Raw genomic sequence first — 22,880 nt, 5'->3', positions numbered from 1 at the left:
CTCCATTGAAGTTGAGAATCTGATGGTCATTGGCAGTGGTGATCTTAGCCAAAGCCAGGTTGGGGCAGGTAAGGAGAGATTGCAAAGAGAGCAGATAGAACCAGAAAGAGCTGATGATTCCTTGTGGAGTTTGGCTATGAAGTGGAGGAAGGAAAGGACAGGGAAATGTGAAGTGAGAGTCTTTATTGTTTTTTAGAATGAAGATGAAGAGACTTGTGATTTTATTATTTACAGGCTGATTGAGTAAATCCAAATCGGGAAATGCTGTATATTGTCACCCTGCTTATTTAACTTATATGCAGAGTACATCATGCGAAATGCTAGATGAAGCACAAGCTGGAATTGAGATTGCTGGGAGAAATATCAATAACCTCAGATATGCAGATGACACCACCTTATGGCAGAAAGCAAAGAACTAGAGAGCCTCTTGAAGAAAGTGAAAGAGGAGAGTGAAAAAGTTGGCTTAAAGCTCAACATTCAGAAAACCAAGATCATGGCATCTGGTCTCATCACTTCATGGCAAATAGATGAGGAAACAGTGGAAACAGTGAGAAATTTTATTTTCTTGGGCTCCAAAGTCACTGCAGATGGTGACTGCAGCCATGAAATTAAAAGACAGTTGCTCCTTAGAAGAAAAGCTGCGACCAACATAGACAGCATATTAAAAAGCAGAGACATTATTTGCCAATAAAGGTCTGTCTAGTCAAAGCTATGGTTTTTCCAGTAGTCATGTATGGATGTGAGAGTTGGACTATAAAGAAAGCTGAGCACCAAAGAATTGATGTTTCTGAACTGTGGTGTTGGATAAGACACTTGAGAGTTTTTGGACTGCAAGGAGATCCAGCTAGTCCATCCTAAAGGAGATCAGTCCTGAATATTCATTGGAAGGACTGATGCTGAAGCTGAAACTCCAATACTTTGGCCATCTGATGTGAAGAACCGACTCATTGGAAAAGACCCTGATGCTGGGAAAGATATAAGGTGGGAGGAGAACGGGACAACAGAGGATGAGATGGTTGGATGATATCACTGATGCAATGCACATGAGTTTACGTAGGCTCTGGGAGTTGGTGATGGGCAGGGAAGCCTGGTGTGCTGCAGTCCATGGGGTCGCAAAGAGTTGGACGCAACTGAGTGACTGAGCTGAACTGAGTAAAGAAGAGATTGATGTCATAGGATAGAGATAGAATGATGGGGGTAGAAGGAGAGAGAGAGGGGCAGGGGGCGGGGGGGAGAGAGAGAGAGAGAGAGAGCTCAAGAACACAGATTGTAAGTCCCAGAGCACAGAAGGATTAGCTTCAAATAAAGACAGGATTCCTCCATTGCTGAAACAGAAGGATGAAGGCAAGTTCTCAGATGGTCGAGGAGGAATGTGAGGCTTCATTCCTTCTGTTGTCTTCTAGTTGCTCTGTAGAAAAGGAGGTAAGGCCATCTGTTGAAAGTGAGGGTATAGGAGGTGGGGTTGGAGTAGGCTGAAGAAAAGGTGAAAGTTTGTTAGATAAAGACGGAGATCATGGATTTTAGTAGCAGCTCAGATGTGGGACTCATCTCTTGTCATTAGAGACGGGTTGTTTCAAATTTTTACTGTCATAAACAGAACAGAGAAAGAATGCTTCAGTAAGAATGAACTTGAACTTTTTTAAGGTAAAAGAAACCCCTTCAATAATTCTCAAGAAAGAGATCCATGGAGAGTTGCTTCCAAGTTAGTAATACATCAAAAATTTCTAACTGGTGTCAGTATTTTCTAATCAAATTTTATATCAACTAAATTCTTTCACAATGATTAATTTCCCTTTTAGCCAAAGTACTTTTGACTAAGCTACTTTCTACCAAATAGACTTTTGGTTAAGCCATTCGCAGTTGGGTTTTATAGGACAGATGCAAAGCCTGGACAAGTAAACAAGAGAGCTTCTGGCTGAGCATACATCTCTCTATCAGATTTCATTTTTCAAGGCATAACATTTTTTTTGATGTGAGACAGAAGACTTTTGAACCCTGAATATTCATTGGAAGGAGTGATACTGAAACTGAAGCTCCAATATTTTGGTCTCCTGATGTGAACAGCCAAATCATTGGAAAGACCCTGATGGTGGGAAAGATTGAAGACAGGAGGAGAAGGGGATAACAGAGGATGAGATGGTTGGATGGCATCACCAACTCAATGGACATGAGTTTGAGCAGGCTCTGGGAGATGGTCAAGGACAGGGAGGCCTGGTGTGCTGCAGTCCATGGGGTTGCAAAGAGTAGGACATGACTGAGTGACTGAACAAGAAGACTTTTGATAGTTGGAAAGCTCAAGGTAGCTCTTTAGGTAACCATTTCTTATTTAGAAGCAGAAGTGCCCATTTACCCATTCAAATAGCTCAGAGTCACCAGCATCACACAATCATTCATTGTTCTGATTTCTAGAAATCTCTCAGAGCTACCAAACTCAGTATGAGAAATACTATTGTAAATAACTTACCAACATCATAAAAAAAAAATGAGAGGGAACAAAAGCATAATCACAAGTGATACTAAAGCACAAAATTTTATTTATTTATTCTCTTTTTAAAAAATTTTATTTTAATTGGAGGCTAATTACTTTACAATATTGTGGTGGTTTTTGCCATACATTCACATGAATCAGCCATGGGTGTACATGTGTTCCCCATCCTGACTCTCCCTCCCACCTCCCTCCCCATCCCAACCCTCAGGGTCATCCCAGTGCACCGGCCCTGAGCACCCTGTCTCATGCATTGAACCTGGGCTGGTGATCTATTTGGCATATGATAATATACATGTTTCAATGCTATTCTTTCGTATCATCTCACCCTTGCCTTCTCCCACAGAGTCCAAAAGTCTGTTCTTTACATCTGTATCTCTTTTGCTGTCTCACATACAAGGTCATTGTTAACCATCTTTCTAAATTCCATATATATGCGTTAATATACTGTATTGGTATTTTTCTTTCTGACTTACTTCGCTCTGTGTCATAGGCTCCAGTTTCATCCACCTCATTAGAACTGATTTGAATGCATTCGTTTTAATAGCTGAGTCATATTCCATTGTGTTTATGTACCACAGCTTTCTTATCCATTCGTCTGCTGATGGACATCTAGGTTGCTTCCATGTCCTGGCTATTATAAACAGTGCTGCGATGAACATTGGGATGCATATGTTTCTTTCAATTCCGGTTTCCTCAGTGTGTATGCCCAGCAGTGGGATTGCTGGGTCATAAGGCAGTTCTATTTCCAGTTTTTAAAGGAATCTCCACACTGTTCTCCATAGTGGCTGTACTAGTTTGCATTCCCACCAACAGTGTAAGAGGGTTCCTTTTTCTCTATACCCTCTCCAGCATTTATTGTAAAACACATAATTTTAATAAACATCATGAACTTCCAGAGTAGCAGTTGTTCAAGTAAGAGTCCACATTAAAACAAATTTTTTTTTAATTTTAAAAAGGAAGGTGGATAATAGTCAAGTAACAATCGTATAAAATTTTCTGTTCTTTAAAAATTTGTTATATGAGCCTGGTTAGTTTAGAATTGATTTCCTTTCACTCCTCCCACTCCAAAATAGCAGAAAAATTATAAGAAACAGAAACAAGATACAAATTCATAATCCATGCATAAAGGGGCAAAAAAAAGAGTTAAGCCCTAGTTCACATTGCAATCCAGGATGGTGGATAAAGTCCAGAATTAAGTACAAGATCTTGAGGAAGTCTCTCTCCTACCAAGAAGCAACACTTGGCTCTTGTTGTCAACTTCTACTCCAGTTCAGACCAAGTGTCCCTCCCCGTAGTCATCTAGTTTTGATTTGAACTAAACCCAATAACAGAAGCAGAAGATATTAAAGAGAGGTGGCAAGAATACACAGAAGAACTGTACAAAAAAGATCTTCACAACCCAGATAATCATGATGGTGTGTTCACTCACCTAGAGCCAGACATCCTGAAATGTGAAGTCAAGTAGGCCTTAGCAAGCATCATTATGAGCAAAGCTAGTGGAGGTGATTGAATTCCAGTTGAGCTATTTCAAATCCTAAAAGATGATGCTGTGAAAGTGCTGCCTTTAATATGCCAGCAAATTTGGAAAACTCAGCAGTGGCCATGGACTGGAAAAGGTCAGTTTTCATTCCAATCCCAAAGAAAGGCAATGCCAAAGAATGCTCAAACTACTGCACAATTGCACTCATCTCATACTCTAGGAAAGTAATGCTCAAAATTCTCCAAGCCAGGTTTTAGCAATACATGAACCATGAACTTCCAGATGTTCAAGCTGTTTTAGAAAAGGCAGAGGAACCAGAGATCAAATTGCCAACATCCATTGACTCATTGAAAAAGCAAGAGAGTTCCAGAAAAACATCTATTTCTGCTTTATTGATTACACCAAAGCCTTTGACTGTGTAGATCATAACAAACTGTGGAAAATTCTGAAAGAGATGGGAATACCAGACCACCTGACCTCCCTCCTGAGAAATCTGTATGCAGGTCAAGAAGCAACAGTTAGAACTGGACATGGAACAACAGATCCAAATCTAAATCAGAACAACAAATCAGGAAAGGAGTACATCAAGGCTGTATATTGTCACCCTGCTTATTTAACTTATATGCAGAGTACATCATGAGAAATACTGGGCTGGAAGAAGCACAAGCTGGAATCAAGATTCCGGGAGAAATATCAATAACCTCAGTTATGCAGATGATACCACTCTTACGGCAGAACGCAAATAAGAACTAAAGAGCCTCTGATGAAAGCGAAAGAGGAGATTGCAAAAGTTGGCTTAAAATTCAACATTCAGGAAACTAAGAATATGGCATCTGGTCCCACTACTTCATGGCAAATAGATGGGGAAACAGTGGAAATAGTGTCAGACTTTATTTTTTTGGGCTCCAAAGTCACCGCAGATGGTGACTGCAGCCATGAAATTAAAAGAGGCTTACTCCTTGGAAGGAAAGTTATGACCAACCTAGTTCAGTTCAGTTCAGTCGCTCAGTCGTGTCTGATTCTTTGCAACCCCATCAACTGCAGCACGTCAGGCCTCCCTGTCCATCACCAACTCCCAGAGTCCACCCAAACCCATGTCCATTGAGTTGGTGATGCCATCTAACCATCATATCCTCTGTTGTCCCCTTCTCCTCCTGCCCTCAATCTTTCCCAGCATCAGGGTCTTTTCAAATGAGTCAGTTCTTCACATCAGGTGGCCAAAATATTGGAGTTTCAGCTTTAACATCAGTCCTTCCAATGAACACCCAGGACTGATCTCCTTTAGGTGGACCAACCTAGACAGCATATTAAAAAACAGAGACATTATTTTGCCAACAAAGGTCCATCTAGTCAAGGCTATGGTTTTTCCAGTAGTCATGTATGGATGTGAGAGTTGAATTATAAAGAAAGCTGAGCACTGAAGAATTGATGCTTTTGAACTGTGGTGTTGGAGAAGACTCTTGAGAGTCCCTTGGACTGCAAGGAGATCCGACCAGTCCATCCTAAAGGAAATCAGTCCTGAATATTCAATGGAAGGACTGATGCTGAAGCTGAAGCTCCAATACTTTGGCCACCTGATGCGAAGAGCTGACTCATTTGAAAAGAACCCAGATGCTGGGAAAGATTGAAGGCAGGAGGAGAAAGGGACGACAGAGGATGAGATGGTTGGATGGCATCACTGACTCAATGGACATGAGTTTGGGTAAACTCCGGGAGTTTGTGATGGACCGGGAAGCCTGGCGTGCTGCAGTACATGGTGTCTCAAAGAGTCAGACATGACTGAGCAACTGAACTGAACTGAAACTTCCCAAAATTAAAAAGAAAACAAAACCTTTTTCTACTTGTCCTCTGCCTCTTGAGGTTTTTGAGTTATCTATGGATCTGTTTTTCTCAAATTCAAAGTCATTTGTCCTTTGTTGGAGAGATCCAGAAGCCACCCTATTTACCCAGTCACAACACTGCCCATGCAGGAAGATGTCTAGAATTACCCAAACATGCAGCATGCTGTGATGGGCCTGTGGGAACCAAGGCTTGGGTGTAGGGACTCCAGAATGATGGGAACCAAGAAAGAAACGGCTTTCTGTTCTTCCACAACCCTGAAGTCTTGCTGGTTCACACATTCATATTCTTCCAAGGGCTTCCCTGATGACTCAGCAGGTAAAGAATCTATCTGCAATGCAGGAGACATGGGTTCAATCCTTAGGTCAGTAAGATCCTCTGGAGGCAGAAATGGCAACCCACTCCAGTATTCTTGCCTGAGAAATCCCATGGACAGAGGAGCCTGGTGGGCTACAGTACAAAGGGTCACACAGAGTCCGACATGACTGAATAACTAAGCATGTGCATATCCTTCAAAAAGCTTCCTTTATCACTTGAAAGCAGGATATACACTTTCCACCGCTGCTTAAGATTTATGTAAAGATTTTATGATGGAAATTTCTTCTCTATGCTTGTACGCATTCTTTTATTTAAAGGACATATTCTAAACATTTAGAAATTGTTTTGTTTCAAAATCAAAGAATGTGTGACAATTATAACTTTTATGCCCATGTTTAATACCTGAAGGAAGAGTCCAGATAAATTTCTTTAACAACAGCTTTTATTTAAACTTATTACTCTGACCTGATCAGTTCCTACTTGCTTCTTGGCAACTTCTGCCTCTAAGTCCTATCCAGAAATTCCTATTTGAAGGTCACACCTTTTTGAGGGGGTAAATTTTCAATGATGTTTCATTTGCTATAGTTCATGACCACAGACTTTCCCTCTAATATTTGCTATTCTTTGAGTAACTGTGCCAATGAAGTATCACTTATAGTATACAGAATACCATGAGATTATATGTATTGGACTCTACTGATCACAGGGCTCTCTAGTGATAAAGCTAACTAGTCAGTGGGCCTCAGCTCAACCTTGTACTTCATGAATTCAAGGAAGCATTTGAAATATGTTTCTCCCCAGCAAAGGTATGAAGTCAGAGTGAGATTGATTTTACATTGTCTACCTTAATTTTTTCTCCATTGAGTGTAAATTGGCCATCAATCTCAAGTGACAATTTTCTTATAAAAAATTCTGCAAAGTAATTTGAGAGTCTTCATAGTGGTTCCTCATTATTTAATCAATATTTGACAGAGTTATAGGACAAACTCAATATTCAACAAGTACCAAAAATTATTATGTGCCAGGAACTAAACTAGTCTTTGAGACAGAGACAAACAAGATAAGATTCTTGTCCATGAGGAGCTAATAGTTCATTGGGGAAGACAAATATGTTTTAAGTCTGAAGAGTCCCTCAAGGGTTCACAATGGGGATGATATCGTAGTAGATTAGGCATGGAAGCATGACTAGGACTTTGTTGGGCAATATGGAAAATTGTGATTGAATATTGGTAAGACCTGTTCATTTAATAATCAACCTTGTAATATTCCAAGCTAATTGGTTAAAATACTAAGTGTTAAATGGGTAGAGCCAGATTACAGTATACATGGACACATTAGGTTGTCTTAATAAATCCTCATTCTCTGGTTAGTGATATGCCCCTTTTCCTAACACGTGGGTCTTGGCGGCAGCCATATTTTGCCCTGCAGCTCTGGACACTGTTGATTGAACCAGAGTAGGCATGTGATCAAGCTGGGGAAGTCAGAGCGTTTCCCTGGCTCTGGCCACACAGATTGGTTTAGGAATGAACATCAGACCCAAGCTCACAGAGGCCCACCACAGAGAATTAGGTTTGAGGAGAGAAATAATTGAACTCAAAGTGGATCACTGACATAAACCTCCAGAAGAAAACATCAGAAAGAATAAGACCTTGAATTAGATGAATATTTCTTTGCTAGGACTCAGTAAGTAGAACAAGAAAAAATTCATAACTTGGACTTTATGTAAAAAAGTAATTTTTGAAATATGCTGTTAAGAAAGTCAAAAGACAAGCCACAGACTGGGAAAAAAATGTTTTAGCAAAACACATATCTGATAAAGGACTCATATCTAGAACATATAAAAACTCTTACAACTCAGACCAGCAACCCTCTAAAAATTGACAAAAGAGTTATTAAACGCTTCACCAAAGGAGAGATATAGATGGCAAATAAGCAATGAGAAGATGCTAAACATTATTATTTTTCAGGAAAATACCAATTAAAACCACAATGAAATACATGGCATATCTATTAAAATGAAAGACTGACCATGCCAAGGGTTTGCAAGGATGTGAAGCAGAAGGAATGCTCACATATTGTTGTGTGAAATGCAGAATGGTACAGCTACTTTGGAAAGTAGTTTGAGACTTTCCTTTAAAGTGTAACATACACTTAAAATATGACCCAGCAATCCCATTCCTGAGTATCTCCCAAAGAGAAATGAAAACATAAACATATGTCCACAGAAAGACTTGTATGTGAGTGTTCACAGCAGCCTTATTCATAACAGCTCCCAATTGGAAACAACCCAAATGTCATTAACAACGGATAAATTGTGGTATACTTATGTAATATAATACTGCTGAGTAACAAAAGGAACTAACCACCAATACTCATAATAAAAAAGTATCTCAAAAACATTATGCTGAGTGAAAAAAAAGTCATATACTATGTGACTGTATTTATAGAAAATTCTAGAGAAGTCAAAATATTAGAAAAACAGATCAGTGCTTTCTAGGGCTGAAAATGGGGGAAGGAACTAATGAAAACAGCACAAAAAATTATTGGAGTGATGGATATATTCTGTATTTTAATTGTGGTAGTGGTTGCATAATTCTATGCATTTGTCAAAACTCATGAATTCTGTGGGCTTCCCAGGTGGCTCAGTGGTAAAAGAATCCAGCTGCCAATGCAGGAGATGCAGGTTTGATCTCTGGGTCCGAAAGATCCCCTGGAGGAGGAAATGGCTACCAACTCCAGTATTCTTGCTGAGAAAATCCCCTGGACAGGGAGCCTGGTGGGCTACAGTCCACGGGGTCTCATAGAGTCAGACAAAGCTGAGCACGCACACACTCGCATGAATTCTGTATTTAACAAAGGATAAATTTTTTGTATGTAACTGATGCATCATTAAAACTGATTTTTAAAAAATGAGTAAATGTGGAACTAGCAGTCCAGGAGCATAAACCTCGGGAGGAGGTAGAATCTTGTCTTCTGCCACGTGGATAGCAAAGTAGAAAAATCTGATCTGAAGAGGATGGAGGATGGAGTGGATATACAGAAAAGTCAAAGCAGGATTTGGAGAGAGATTTCTAAAGCTGTTTGAATGCCTAGCTCCAGCTGCATTCCTGGCCTGGAATTCATTCCTGCTCTGTGTTCTCTTAGCCCCTTGTAATGGAGCCCTTCTTTTTGGCCAAAGTCATCTCAGTGGATTTCTGTTGCAACCAAAAGAACTCTTAATTCATGAGGAAATAGGCCCTGAAAATATTTCCATTGATGTAATGTTCAGGGGTGGAGAATTTCTAGGCACTTTCCACAAGAAACATGTGTTTGAGAAACTATTCTTACTAGGATTTTCTGAGAATCTGAAGATCTGGGCTTGTCTCATGGTGTGCTGTGCAGTGTTGGGGAAGTCCCTCTTCTCTCACTGAACCGCTTTCTTACATGCAAAGGGAAGAATTAAACAAGATTCAAGGCTTGCAAACTTTTTTTTTTATCAAAAGTAGATAAACATCCCAATTTATACAGGAATGAATGGAACCACGCTGGCTGATGTGGAGGGAGGCCTCAGCCTACCTACTTAGGGTTCAGGAGTGCAGCAGAAATGCAATTTTTGTGCATGGATTGTAGTGTTTGTAGTTTTGTGCATGGATTCCTTCCTTGTGCAAGGAGGTCTCTGTGTTGATTGGAGTATAAATATAGGAACTAAGCACACCTGTAAGATGATGACAGAAAGAACTTGGCCTGAAAGTAAGTGTTTGGAGCTGAAGTATAAGTGGGGAGGCTGAGATACTTGCCAGAGCAAGGCTACCTGTTTTCCTTCATTTTGGGGCTCCATTTTTTTCTCCAGAGCACTTATTGTGCAACTCCCAATAGAGCAGAATCATATGCTCCACAGGGCAGGAGCCAAAGCTGTCTTGTATAACAGTTCCTTCATACTTCATTACCCTAGTTCACCCCAAAGTTCCATGAAGGCACCCATCAGCAGCCTATTTAAGGATTCAGGAATGCCTAGACACTCTCTGCCCCTTCCTCTCAGGAGCACCAAGAAACTGTTGTTGATTTCTCCTCCTCCTCTTCCTACCAGTGCTCTAGGTCTAAGGGATATGTGAGGAGGGAGAAAAAATAACACTGCATAGAAAGTCACCAGGGTCTTTTCCCTGTGGTTTTGTCCCTCATGAACCTCATGTGAAAATGGAGCCACTGAGTAGGTTGAAAATTTATTCAAACCTAACCGGTAGAGATGGCCAACTGCCCACTATGTTATGTTACTGGTAAGGGATGTCCAGCCCAGGACTACATTTCCCAGCAGCCCTTGCTTCTTGATATGGTCCTGTTACTACTCCTTATGAATGAAATGGGAGTGACAGTGGTTTGTGTTACTTATGGAGCATGTTTGTTTGTCACTTGCCTGTTTGCCCTCAGATCTACTTTCTCATCCTTTCCCTGATCTGCTCATTCTGCAGAGGACTGGTTCCTGCAAACTGCAATTCCCCAGACTTCCTGCCCTGGCTCTGACTAGATTCAGCCAGCCTGGGCACTGGCAGGAGACTGGAGGGAGGGAGCCAGGGAGAACACAGGATATTTCAATCCTGATCTCTTTGCTTCAGGTGACATCACTGTCATCTCAGCTCTTAACAGCCCCTCTTTCATGTCTCAGTTGCCCAGCAGCCTTCTCTGCAGCTCAGATAGGTAAGTGGTGAGTGAACTGGATCCTTTTGTCTTAGGAGCAGAAGTGACTTCCTGCTGATGCTAACATCTGAATTTTCTTATGTCCCCTGTCTGGCTTTTAAGTTCTTGTAGTTTCCCATTTTAATGGTCTCTATTGGATTGCCTGGCCTGGGCCCTATTTTTCTGATTACCTGGCCTGAACTTTGTTCTCCTGAAAATCCCCTGACTAGTACACAGGCCGAGACAATGGCACCCCACTCCAGTACTCTTGCCTGGAAAATCCCATGGATGGAGGAGCCTGGTAGGCTGCAGTCCATGGGGTCGCTAAGAGTCGGACATGACTGAGCGACTTCACTTTGACTTTTCACTTTCATGCATTGGAGAAGGAAATGGCAACCCACTCCACTGTTCTTGCCTGGAGAAACCCAGGGACGGGGGAGCCTGGTGGGCTGCCGTCTATGGGGTCGCACAGAGTCGGACACGACTGAAGTGACTTAGCAGCAGTACACAGGCCAAGGTGATAAAGAAGGAGGGATGCTTCTCTCTCCTCCCTTCCCCATCTCTTGGATATGGCCCTAGGGGATAATGGAACCCTAAGATGGAAGGAGACTGGGTTCCTGTGGGAGAGAGCCACCTGCAGGCCAGAAATCCTCTAATCAAACTGTTATTTGAGTGAAAAGTCAAGTTCTTTGTTAACAAGCCATTGAAATGTTGAGGTTTATTTATTATAGGAGGTAGCCTTATCTTTGTATGTGAATGAACAGTGGGAATAGAGATCTCAGATGTCTTTCTTCTTGGCCTCCTACTTGTTTCTTTAGGTGGCCTCTGGAATGTTGTTTAGGGAAAAGTTTGAAATTATTCAGAGTGGGCAGTGTCTAGATCCCTTCCAAGCTCTATATTACTGGGTCCACGTTCACTTTAAGAAGGTGCTAAATAAGGTGATGGAGAAATGATAAAAATTGGAATGACTAAACTGTAATACTTTAGATTTTAAAGCAATTTGACTTCTGAAGTCATTAATTCACTCATGAACTCATGAACTAACTCATCAGTTTCTCAAGGCATTTACCAAATGCCTGTTGTTTGTACGCAAGGCACTGAGTTACCAGTTCTTTTAGTAAGGTAGGCTCAGAGAATGGGCTTTATAGTAACTGGGCTCTGGGTGAGAGAGAATTCAAGTGAAAAAAATGTAAATAGACATCACAGACCTCCCAGGTACTGACCCTCTGGAACTTTTGTTGCTACCTTGGTCAACTTCATCATTCTGGGGCTTAGTAAATTTCAAGAAGACTGATAGATGTTTTTCTAGGTAGTGTTGTGTGTAGTTTAGAGCAGCTAGCATCATGTAACAGTTTCAGCTTTTTGGTTGGATGTCTGGGGATTCAACTGTGCCTTTTTTTTTTTTTTGCAGACAAGAAAATATGGCTGGTGTGATGGACAAACTCAGCTGCATTTCTCTTCTGATCTCTTTCCTGGCCTGTTTATATAAATGTATTGTCACGGATCATGTGACCCTGTGCTAGAGAGAGAGGCTTATCTAGAGCCTGGCTCTGGAGACTTTCCAGGTGACTTGTGTGCTGGGGATTTGTTTGGCACGGGCTGTTTGTTGCCCTGGGTCAGCTGGTTGTGCCTTAGGCAGGATCGTAGGGGACATCAGATCTGGCAGGACCTTGAGAAGGGTCTAGGGAAAATGTCCAGAGGTGGGGGGAAGCCGCTGAGAGCCTGGAAGCACTCTCTGAAACTCACTGAAGGGGAATGTGGGTCATGCGGTGTTGTAAAGTTTGGGGAGAGCTCAGTCAAATGTCATTTGTCCAAAAACTTCAGAGTTGAGTTTTTCTGGATATTTTCTTTTTGATGGCTAAGGGTTTATCTTTTAAATTACCAAACATTGTGTTTAACTATGTGAAGTCAGAATTTCTCGAAAAGCTTTGGCATACCCAGCATCCCCTGGAGACTCCTTCCTTACTCTTGGTTCCAACTGGATAGCCTTGAAGGGCTCCATGGAACACACAGAAATCAGTAGAAGAGATTGTTTCTAAGCATCAAAGGTTCTAAGTTATGACTGTAATCCCAAATTATAAATCCCTCTGGGAGGGTTACCTTGTAAGCACTTACCAGACCTTTCTATTATGAAAACAGGGGGAAAAAAGGGCTCCTTTCCAGAACACCCAGGGGGAATCCTTGGAGCAGGAGCCTTGGGGGTGACAGTGAGGATCCAAAGGAAAGTGAAGAAATTCCTTTGGTTACTTCAAGATGTAGGGTCCTTCCAAACCCTTTCCTTGCCAGAAGGGGTTGATGAAATTCACCAGATATACCACACCTTTCTTATCTCTGCTTGGAAAAGGACCTGTTTTGTTTTTTTTTTTCCTTCATAACTTTCTTTACATGGACATGTTCCATCAATTCACCCATTTAAAGTATATGACTCAGTAGCTTTTATTGTATTCAGAGTTGAACAATCATCATTACAATTTTAGAATATTTTTGGTAGCCTCAAAAGAAATCGTGTTCCCCTGAGCTACCACCCCCGAATCCCACCATCCCTCACCCTTCCCCTCTATCAGCAACAACTTACCTACTTTCTGTCTCTGTAGATTTACCTATTCCGGACACTTTGTATAAATTGAATCAATACAATATGTGATCCTTTGTGACTGTATTCTTTCACTTAATGTTTTGCATAATATTTTCAAGTTTCATCCACAATGTAGCATGTAAGACCTTCAGTCCTTTTAATGGCCAAATAATACACCAATGTATAGAGATACCACACTTTATTAATTCATTTACCAGTGAACATTTGGGTTGTTTCTACTTCTTGGCTATTATGAATAATACTACTATAAGCATCCATGTATACATTTTCATGTAGATATCCATATTTTCATTTCTCTTGGATATGTAGTCTACCTAGCAGTGGAATTGCTGGATCATATGGTAACTCTATGTTTAACTGTTGATTCAGGGCTACTTATAAAGTCCTACTTGTTGGAGATATTCCTTCGTGCTTCCATACTCTGATTCCATTTTACTTTTATTTTTTTTTAATTTTTATTACTTTTAATAAATGTAGCAATTACTGAAATTTATTAACATATTGACTGTATTCAAACATGTGCTACTGTTATTAATACTGCATATTCTTAAGTTAAATATAGCTCTTGTATTAATATTCCAGACAATAGTAAAGTGCTGTTTCCTTACTTGCTAACTTAATAATATGAAAACAAATCCTCTACTCTTCTATTTTATAGATGGGGAAAAACATCTTTTTCTTACATTCTGGGAATCATGGATTAAGTCAATGAGAGAATTAACATGTTGTAGTCTCAGATTTCAGACTTTTCTCTAGAATTTTACTGCGTGTTAGGCACCATCCTGCAATAATGTCTGAACATAATTAACTTAATACTACCTTCTAACAGTTAGCATTGCCAAGATGTTGATTTTTATTGGTTTGGCTTATATTAGTTTAGGTAATAATTTGCTTTCTTGTTTTTATATTGAATGACCACTATTGAGTTCAAAGTTCCCTTCCTAATTTGAGATCCATTTTACTTTTAGAAACTTTGATTAAAAAGATGTGTATGTGCAGAGAACTACATTTAGTAATAAGCCATAATGGAAAAGAATATGAAAATGAATATGTATATATTTGTATAACTGAAGTGCTTTGCTATGCAACAGAAACTAACACAATATTGTAAATCAACTATCTGTTGTTCAGTTGATAAGTTGTGTCCGACTCTTTGCAACCCGATGGACTGTAGTACACCAGTCTTCTCTGTCCTTCACTGTCTCCCGGAGTTGGCTCAAATTCATGTCCATTGAGTTGGTGGTGCTATCCAACCATCTCAGTCCAGTTCAGTCCCTCAGTTGTGTCCAACTCTTTGTGACCCCATGGACTGTAGCACACCAGGCCTCCCTGTCCATCACCAACTCCCGGAGCCTGCTCAAACTCATATACATTGAATCGGTGATGCCATCCAACCATCTCATCCTCTCTCACCCACTTCTCCTGCCTTCAATCTTTCTGAGCATCAGGGTCTTTTCTAGTGTATCAGTTCTTCACATAGGGGCCAAAGTATTGGAGCTTCCATTTCAGCATCAGTCCTTCCGATGAATATTCAGGACTGATTTTCTTTAGGATTGACTGGTTTGATCTCCTTGCAGTCCAAGACTCTCCAGAGTCTTCTCCAACACCACAGTTCAAAAGCATCAATTCTCTGGCACTCAGCTTTCTTTATAGTCCAACTCTCACATTCATACATGACTACTGGAAAAGCCATAGCTTTGACTAGACAGACCTTTGTTGATAAAGTGATGTCTCTCGTTTTTAATATGCTGTCTAGGTTTATCATAGCTTTTCTTCTAAGGAGCAAGTGTCTTTTAATTTCATGTCTGCAGTCACCATCTGCAGTGATTTTGGAGCCCCCCAAAATAAAGCCTGTCACTGTTTCCATTGTTTCCCCATTTATTTGCTATGAAGTGATGGGACTGGATGCCAAGATCAATTTTTTGAAAGTTGAGTTTTAAGCCAACTTTTTTGCTCTCCTCTTGCACCTTCATCAAAAGGCTCTTTAGTTCTTCTTTGCTTTCTGCGGTTATTGATATTTCTCCTGGCAATCTTGATTCCAGCTTGTGCTTCATCCAGCCTGGCATTTTGCATGATGTACTCTGCATATAAGTTAAATAAGCAGGGTGACAATATACAGCCTTGACATACTCCTTTCCCAATGCAACTATCTCATCCTGTATCATATAAGCTATACTTCAGTAAAACAAATAAGGTGTGTGTGTACTGATTTTTATTGATGAACTTTTCCTTCGACTCTGTCAGTGCTCAAGTATTCGTTTTTGCCTGTGTAGGTAAAGTCTATCCTGCTTTTGCCCGTTGTTATCAAGCGGTCCTACTTGTGCTTCCTGGCTTCCATTTTGTTCACTGCATGTGAAACTTCTCTCTTTGGGATTGTGGTTTGTCTTCATCACATAAATTACAGAAATAACAAGAGTGAAAACTCAATTCCTATTGTACTAAAGACAGGGCTGGAAGTGAGGTGAGCAAGGGGGCAGGGAGAAGCCTGTGGGAAGGAGTCAAATTCTTGGAACGCAGGGATGCTCAGGGCTCCGTGCCATCAGCCCCTTGGGACTTGGGCCACAGGCCACCCCCCTGTGCTCCCTGGATCACAGCGCCCTACGTGCTACCCGACACTTGCAAGAAACACCTGCGCACAACAGTTGCCAAGGGCTGAGGATCTGTTTGAGCGTCCATATCCTGTTTGGGAAAAGTTTCAAATGAAATCAATGCCTTTTCCCTGCATCATAACAATTTTTTTGTAAGGTGGAGAAAGAAAGGGAGAAGAAGAGCTGTGAGGAGTTTTGCTCAGAGAAGCAGTCCTCAGGGCCGCTGTCCCCTTGCCTGCAGCCCTCAGCCCTGCCTGCTGCCCCCGGGGGCCTGCGGAACAGCAGTGAGAGCCCTGGGAGCTCAGGAGGTGCTGGGCAGCCTGCCGTGTGGGCCCCTTGGAAGTCTTTGTCTAAACTCCATCTGAGTGCATTGGGTCTTAGGTGCTTAGCATGTTTAGGGCCCTGCCTCTGACCCTCTGATCCAGGGGCGGGCCCTCCTCACAAACAGATGTGAACAACGGGCTTTGCCTCTGCCTGCAAGTTGCCACTTTTTCCTGGAGAAAGGCACAGTTGTAAGCCTGTCTTTTCTAGGCAAGATGCTGCCAGCTGAATGGGCAGGAGGCCTGGACCAGAGCATGGAAAGGGATTTTAAGTAGTGCTCTTCAGACTCTTAGCAGTGAAAGATTGTTTATTTTTATTTCCTATCATTTATGAATTGATGTTTTTTGGTAAAATACAATAAAAATAGAATACTAGGTAAAAAGGAAAAGCAAAGATAATAATACAAGCTTTTTTCTTTATTTATAAATTAGATTTGATTTAGTTCTAATAAGGTGGATGAAACTGGAGCCTATTATACAGAGTGAAGTAAGTCGGAAAAAAATACACCATTACAGTATATTAGCACATATATATGGAATTTAGAAAGATGGTAACAATGACCCTACATGCAAGACAGCAAAAGAGACACAGATGTAAAGAACAGACTTTTGGACTCTGTGGGAGAAGGCGAGGGTGGGATAATTTGAGAGAATAGAATTGAAACATGTATATTACCATATGTGAAATAGATCGCCAGTCCAGGTTTGATGCATGAGACAGGGTGCTCAGGCCCGGAGCACTGGGATGACCCTGAGGGATGGGATGGGGAGGGAGGTGGGAGGGGGGTTCAGGATGGGGAACACATGTACACCCATGGCTGATTCATGTCAATGTATGGCAAAAACCACTAGAATATTTTAAAGTAATTAGCCTCCAGTTAAATTTTAAAAAGAAAGTGAAGTCGCTCAGTCGTGTCCAACTCTTTGGGACCCCATGGACTATAGTCCACCAGGCTCCTCTAGGCAAGAATACTGGAGTGGGTTGCTATTTCCTTCTCCAGGGAATCTTCCCGACCCAAGGATTCGAACCAGGTCTCCCACATTGCAGGCAGACGCTTTAACCTCTGAGCCACCAAGGAAGCCAATTAGATTTGATAGACATCAAATTGCTCTGGAAAATTGCTGCAAAAGTTCTTCAGTTTTTCTCAGTTGCTGTTCTTTTCTTGTTGTAGACCAGTAACAGGTAGGAGGGCTGACAGCAGTCTGCAGACCACACTCTGGCCCCCACAGCCCCCCTTTCCCCTGCCTCCTCCTGCAGGTGTACCCATCTCCTGCCTGGGCCTGGATGACAGGCACACGGCCAGGCTGAGTGTGGCTCTGGAGGAGGGAGCAGAAGCCCCAGCCTGAGCTCGATCAGTGTTCTCCCTCAGTTTCAGGGTTTCTCAGAAGCAGTTTTAGTAATAAGGAACTGAATCCACTCAAGTTGGTTTTAGGTACAGAACTCATGGAATCCACCAAAAAGCTGCAGTGGCAGGCCCAGGAAAGGCAGAAGTCAGGGCAGGTCCAAGGACCTTGGCAGCCCAAGTTCATGGACCTTCACTTAGAGGCCCACCATTAACACAGACCCCTCACCCTCACTCTTGTCTGTGTGCCTCATGGCGTACATTATGAAAACAGATTCTGTGGATTAGGTATGGAAAAACGTCCACCTTCATCCAATTAGTGGGGTGTCAAGAGATGGGGTCTCATATCCTGGTTTCCACTCAGTAGGGCTTGTGGAAACCAACACTTGGAGTTAATGGTAGAACAGGGACCAAGGGAGGCTCTTAGTGTGAGCTGCTGCTTGTGGAAGGTCCTGAATGATGTGGCAGTTCTCAAGCAGGAGAAAGGTTTTAATCATTAAATTGCAGGGAGAAATTCCTGGCCTTGCCCTGTGCAGTCAACTCATTCCTCTGGGTCTCTAAGTGCGTTGCTTCCTTGCTGCTGGTCTAACTACTCACTTAGCAAACAGGAGTCTCCATGGAAGGCACTGACCTGTGATTTACGTGTCATAAAAGGCCTGGGGTGTTTGATGCCTGTACTTATCTGCTTGAGAAGAAACATTAAATGAGAGCTAATGGACCCTCGGCCTCTAATGCGGCTGCTGCTTGCTTAATGTGTGGCTCCATTTCAATGTAGCTCCCTGGCCAGGCCTAGCTGATTTTCATCCTGCAGCGTTCAAAGAAGCTCAGCCACAGCCACAGCCATGAGAAGGAGAACCCAAAGGCCCAGGAGCTGCAGTTTTCTCCTTGCCACACCCTCACCATTGAACATCTCTTGCCAGCAAGATGTTTTATATACAAACCTTCAGTGTTAAAATCCTAATGTGAAGTGACGATTTAAGCTGAAGATAACATTTCAAATGATGGTTTAGCAATCGATTGTGGGATGGGAGATCTCCTTGACTCTATACTGAACAATTTCTTGTAGAGGCAGGGTTCATCTGAATCCAGAATTCCTTTACTATAGTGGGCTGGTGGTGAGTACCCAGGGTTGGTTAGCCCTGGGTCTCTACTGGCAGGAGACCCTAGGTGGCACTGCAACGCAACGTTAGTGCCGGGCTGGTTAGCATGAAAACCAGGAAAGATTTAGTGTTCAGAAAAGGAAAACATGGTAAGGAAAGGAGTACAGAAATCACCACTTAGAGGTGCTCTGTGGTGACCTAAATGGGAGGGGAATCTAAAAAAAGAGTGGATATATGTATATGTATGTCTGATTCACTTTGCTGTAGAGTAGAAACTAATGCAACATTGTGAAACTACTATACTCCAATAAAAGTTAAAAAAAAAAAAAAGAAATCACCACTTAGAGCTTGCTGTAGAAGCCTTGGGACCACAGACCATCTTCTCTAGGGACTAACTGGCTAAATGTCATGGATGATATAGAAAGGAATATGTACCTAGTGAGGGTTTGCAAAGGCTTGGCACAAGTATGAATCACAACTATCTTGTGTGCCTGGAAGATATGAAGGTGGAAAAAATGGCAAAACCCAAGAAAACAGGGTAAGAGTAGAGTGTATTTTAAAATTATCATCATTGTTTTATTCTGAGAGAGAATTTGGTCTGAAGTACGTGGTGTCCTCTGGATTTATATTCCTACCTGACCACTGAATTGAATTGTTAATGTAATTTAAATTATAGCATGATAGTTGGAGAGTCTTGGTAAGTAACACTGATTAGGGTACTTATTTATGAGTGATAAAATGAATCAAGAAAGAAAAATAAAATGAAACATCATACAATGTGTTTTCTAATGGACCAAGCTATGGGCTTCCCTGACAGCTCAGTTGGTAAAGAATCTACCTGCAATGCGGGAGACCTGGGTTTGATCCCTTGGTTGGGAAGATCCCCTCGGGAAGGGAAAGGCTACCCACTCCAGTATTCTGGCCTAGAGAATTCCATGGACTGTATAATCCATGGGGTCACAAAGAATCGGACAGGACTGAGTGACTGTCACTTTCATGGACCACGTGCTCCAACACCTGTGATGTAAGGCATACATTATGCTTTACCCATGGTGTGCTGGGTTGCTCAGTCATGACTGACTCTCTGTGGTTCTATGGACTGTAGCCCGCCAGGCTCCTCTGTCCATGGGATTTCCCAGGCAAGGATATTGGAGTGGGCTGGCATTTCCTTCTCCAGGGATCTTCCCAACTCAGGGATCAAACCCACGTCTCTTTTGCATCTCCTGCATTGGCAGGTGTATTCTTTACCACTGGCTGCCACCTGGGAAGCCCCAAGGCATAATTCAGCCCACCAGAGTTTGATGGTTTGAGAAGTATGCATAAGCTTATCATCTGAACCTTTTTTATCCCTTGTTGTGAGGATTTGCTCAATGTATTTCTGTTTCCAATGGTGCTCTCAATCCGTGTTAAGTGTAGTTCTTGGACCAACACAGCACCCGAATCATCTGAGAACTTGTTACACATGCAAATTCTTGAGCCCCACCCCAGACTCCCTGAGTCAGAAACTTGGAAAGGGCCCAGTAACCTGTGTTTTAACTAGTCTTCTCTGTAATTGTTGTGCCTGCTTAAATTTGAACACAACTGCTCTAAAGAGTCCCTCGGATAGGTGTGGGGAAAAGTTAGAATAGACTGTCTAATCAACATTTGCGCTCTCCCCGCCTTTTAGCAGTGTGATAAATTCTGGGGTGACAAAGAGGATAATGTATTTCTTCTTTCAAGCTGTTTACAGTTTAGAGGGAAAGCATGCAGGCATACAACTATAAATGTAACAACTGCAAAAGTTTAATAATTCTGCCTAGGAAGGAGAGAGGGGAAATACTTAGAGCAGTGGACAACACTTGAGCACAGTCCTGAAAGAGGGGATTTAGTGAGGCAGAGAAGGGCTTGTAGCTTTTAACATTGCCTTTAATATTGCTGCCTTAAAAAATGGAGGAACCAACCATGTTGAGAGATACTCTTTAAGTCTTCCCTTCCCTACCATGGGTTTTGCAAGTCATTTGTTAAGAGGAAAAATATGGCTAGTTTTGGGAAAGCAGTGACTTAAGAATATTACATCCAGCCGAGGTGTTGATTACATGTAAAGACTATAGGTAGGGATTTCCCTGATGGTCCAGTGGTTAAAATCTTCCTGCCAATGCCAGGGATGCATGTTCAATCCCTGATCTGGGAAGATCGCACATGCTGCAGGGCAACTACCTGCATGAGCCACAACTACCGAGCCTGTGCTGTGGAGCCCACTAGCTGGGACCACCGAAGCCCATGTGCTCCGCAACAAGAGAAGTCACCGCAGTGAGAAGCCCACGCACTGCAACTGGAGACTAGCCCCTGCTTGTGGCAACTAGAGAAAGCCCTCGTGCAGCAATGAAGATGCAGAGCAGCCAAAAAAGAAAGAAAACTACAGGTAAAGATCATTACACATCAACAAACTCAAGAAATATACAATGCATGAAAAGTTCTTGGAAAAAAACTAAATCAAGGTTCACCACATGAAGGGTAAATCAAAAGAAAGGACTCAGGAGTGGAGCAGTCGTAGTAAAAGAGCAGGGTGATCCTTGCCAGGAAATGGGAGAGGAGGTGTAGAAGTGTGAATTTCTTCATCTTTCTTAGCAGGAAGTTGATTTTTCAAAATGACTTTAGCCACTTTATGCTTTTTTATAATCTTTTTTTCTTAACCTAGTGGGCTGTTTTTAAGAAACATTACTATTTATACCAAAGAAGCATCTAAAGTTTTCTTCACTTTTAAATCTTTTTAAAATCTAAAAGTCAAGTAAAACTAAGTTTCAAAGCTTTATAACTACTTTTTATTTTTCTAAAATTAAAGCTAGTTAATATTTTAATTTGCTTGTTTTTCCATCCAGCTGTACATCCATTTTTCTATCCATTCTTGGTTAATCCTTTTTTACTCTCATAGTTTTTAAGTATCACCTGTTTGCTTATGATGTTCAAATATTTATCTTCAGTCCTGTTGACTCTTCTGATTTTCAGAACTATATGTCCAGTAGCCCACTGGACAGTTCCCTTTGGATGTCCAGTGGGCACTGCGGACTCCACATGTTCAAAGTGAAACTAATTTCCTTCATCTTCCAAATGCAAATTTCCCATCCCTCGTGTATTTCAGTATTTCCTATCAGTTCAAGGTATTACCATTAATTTGGTCATCCAAGCCAGAAACTTGGAGTTACCCTAGATTCTTTACCTCTCCTCCATCCTTTCAAACTATCCAAGAGATAACATCATTTGCTATATATATTCAGTTTTCTCTTTCCCCTTCATTCTAGCTACCATTGACCCAGGACATATCCTCACTTGGGACTTTGATGGTGTCTTTTTAACTGGTTTCTGTGCCTTGTTGGCTTTTCTTCATTTACCTCCATTGTTTATATTCCTATGAGAATGATCTTTCTAAATGAAAGCTGACCTTGTTCCTCTCCAGCTAAGGTCCTTTGGTAGTTTTCTATTTCCCTTGGGATAAATCTCAGGTTACTGAACATATAATCACACTCAGTTTCCAGACTAATACTTTTATCCCCAACCAACTGTGATATAGATAACTTCTAGTTCTTCCGCCTGGAGATTTTTTGGTGTTTTTTATACCCTGGATGATGCCTGCTTATTCACTGAAACACAGCTCTGAAAACATTTCAGGAAGCTTTCCTAGACCTGAGACAGAGGAAGTGCATCTCCTCTGTGCTTCATTCACATACCACTACTGTAGTGCTTTGCAGTCAAGGGATGTTTACATGTTGGGCTCTTTGTTATTATTTCTGGTTCCTCCGTGTTAGGAACTGTGTGTGTGTGTGTGTGTGAGAGAGAGAGAGAGTGCACGCGCACACTAAACCATAGTGCCTGTTGCACACTATGACACATAGTAGGTACACAAAGTCTACTGAAGTAAATGAAACAATCCTGGTGCATCTTTCTATGTTGACTACAGGGATACATCCCCTCTCTCCCTGTGGCACAATTGAATAAACACTACCAAATTCAATACTGTTCCATTTTTCTGAACTCAGGGCAAACGGCCTTCCTTCTGTGGATACATTCTACCTTCAGATATGTTTATACTATTGATTGTTATAGCTTTCTTGTAGAGAAATCACATTCCAGTCATGTCCTCTAGGTTCATCCTAGACTCTTTAATTGGGTTCTTCATTCCTT

This window comes from Bos mutus, chromosome 21 (assembly GCF_027580195.1).
Source record: "Bos mutus isolate GX-2022 chromosome 21, NWIPB_WYAK_1.1, whole genome shotgun sequence".
Taxonomy (NCBI): Eukaryota; Metazoa; Chordata; class Mammalia; order Artiodactyla; family Bovidae; genus Bos; species Bos mutus.
Note: the sequence above shows the minus strand (reverse complement) of the source record.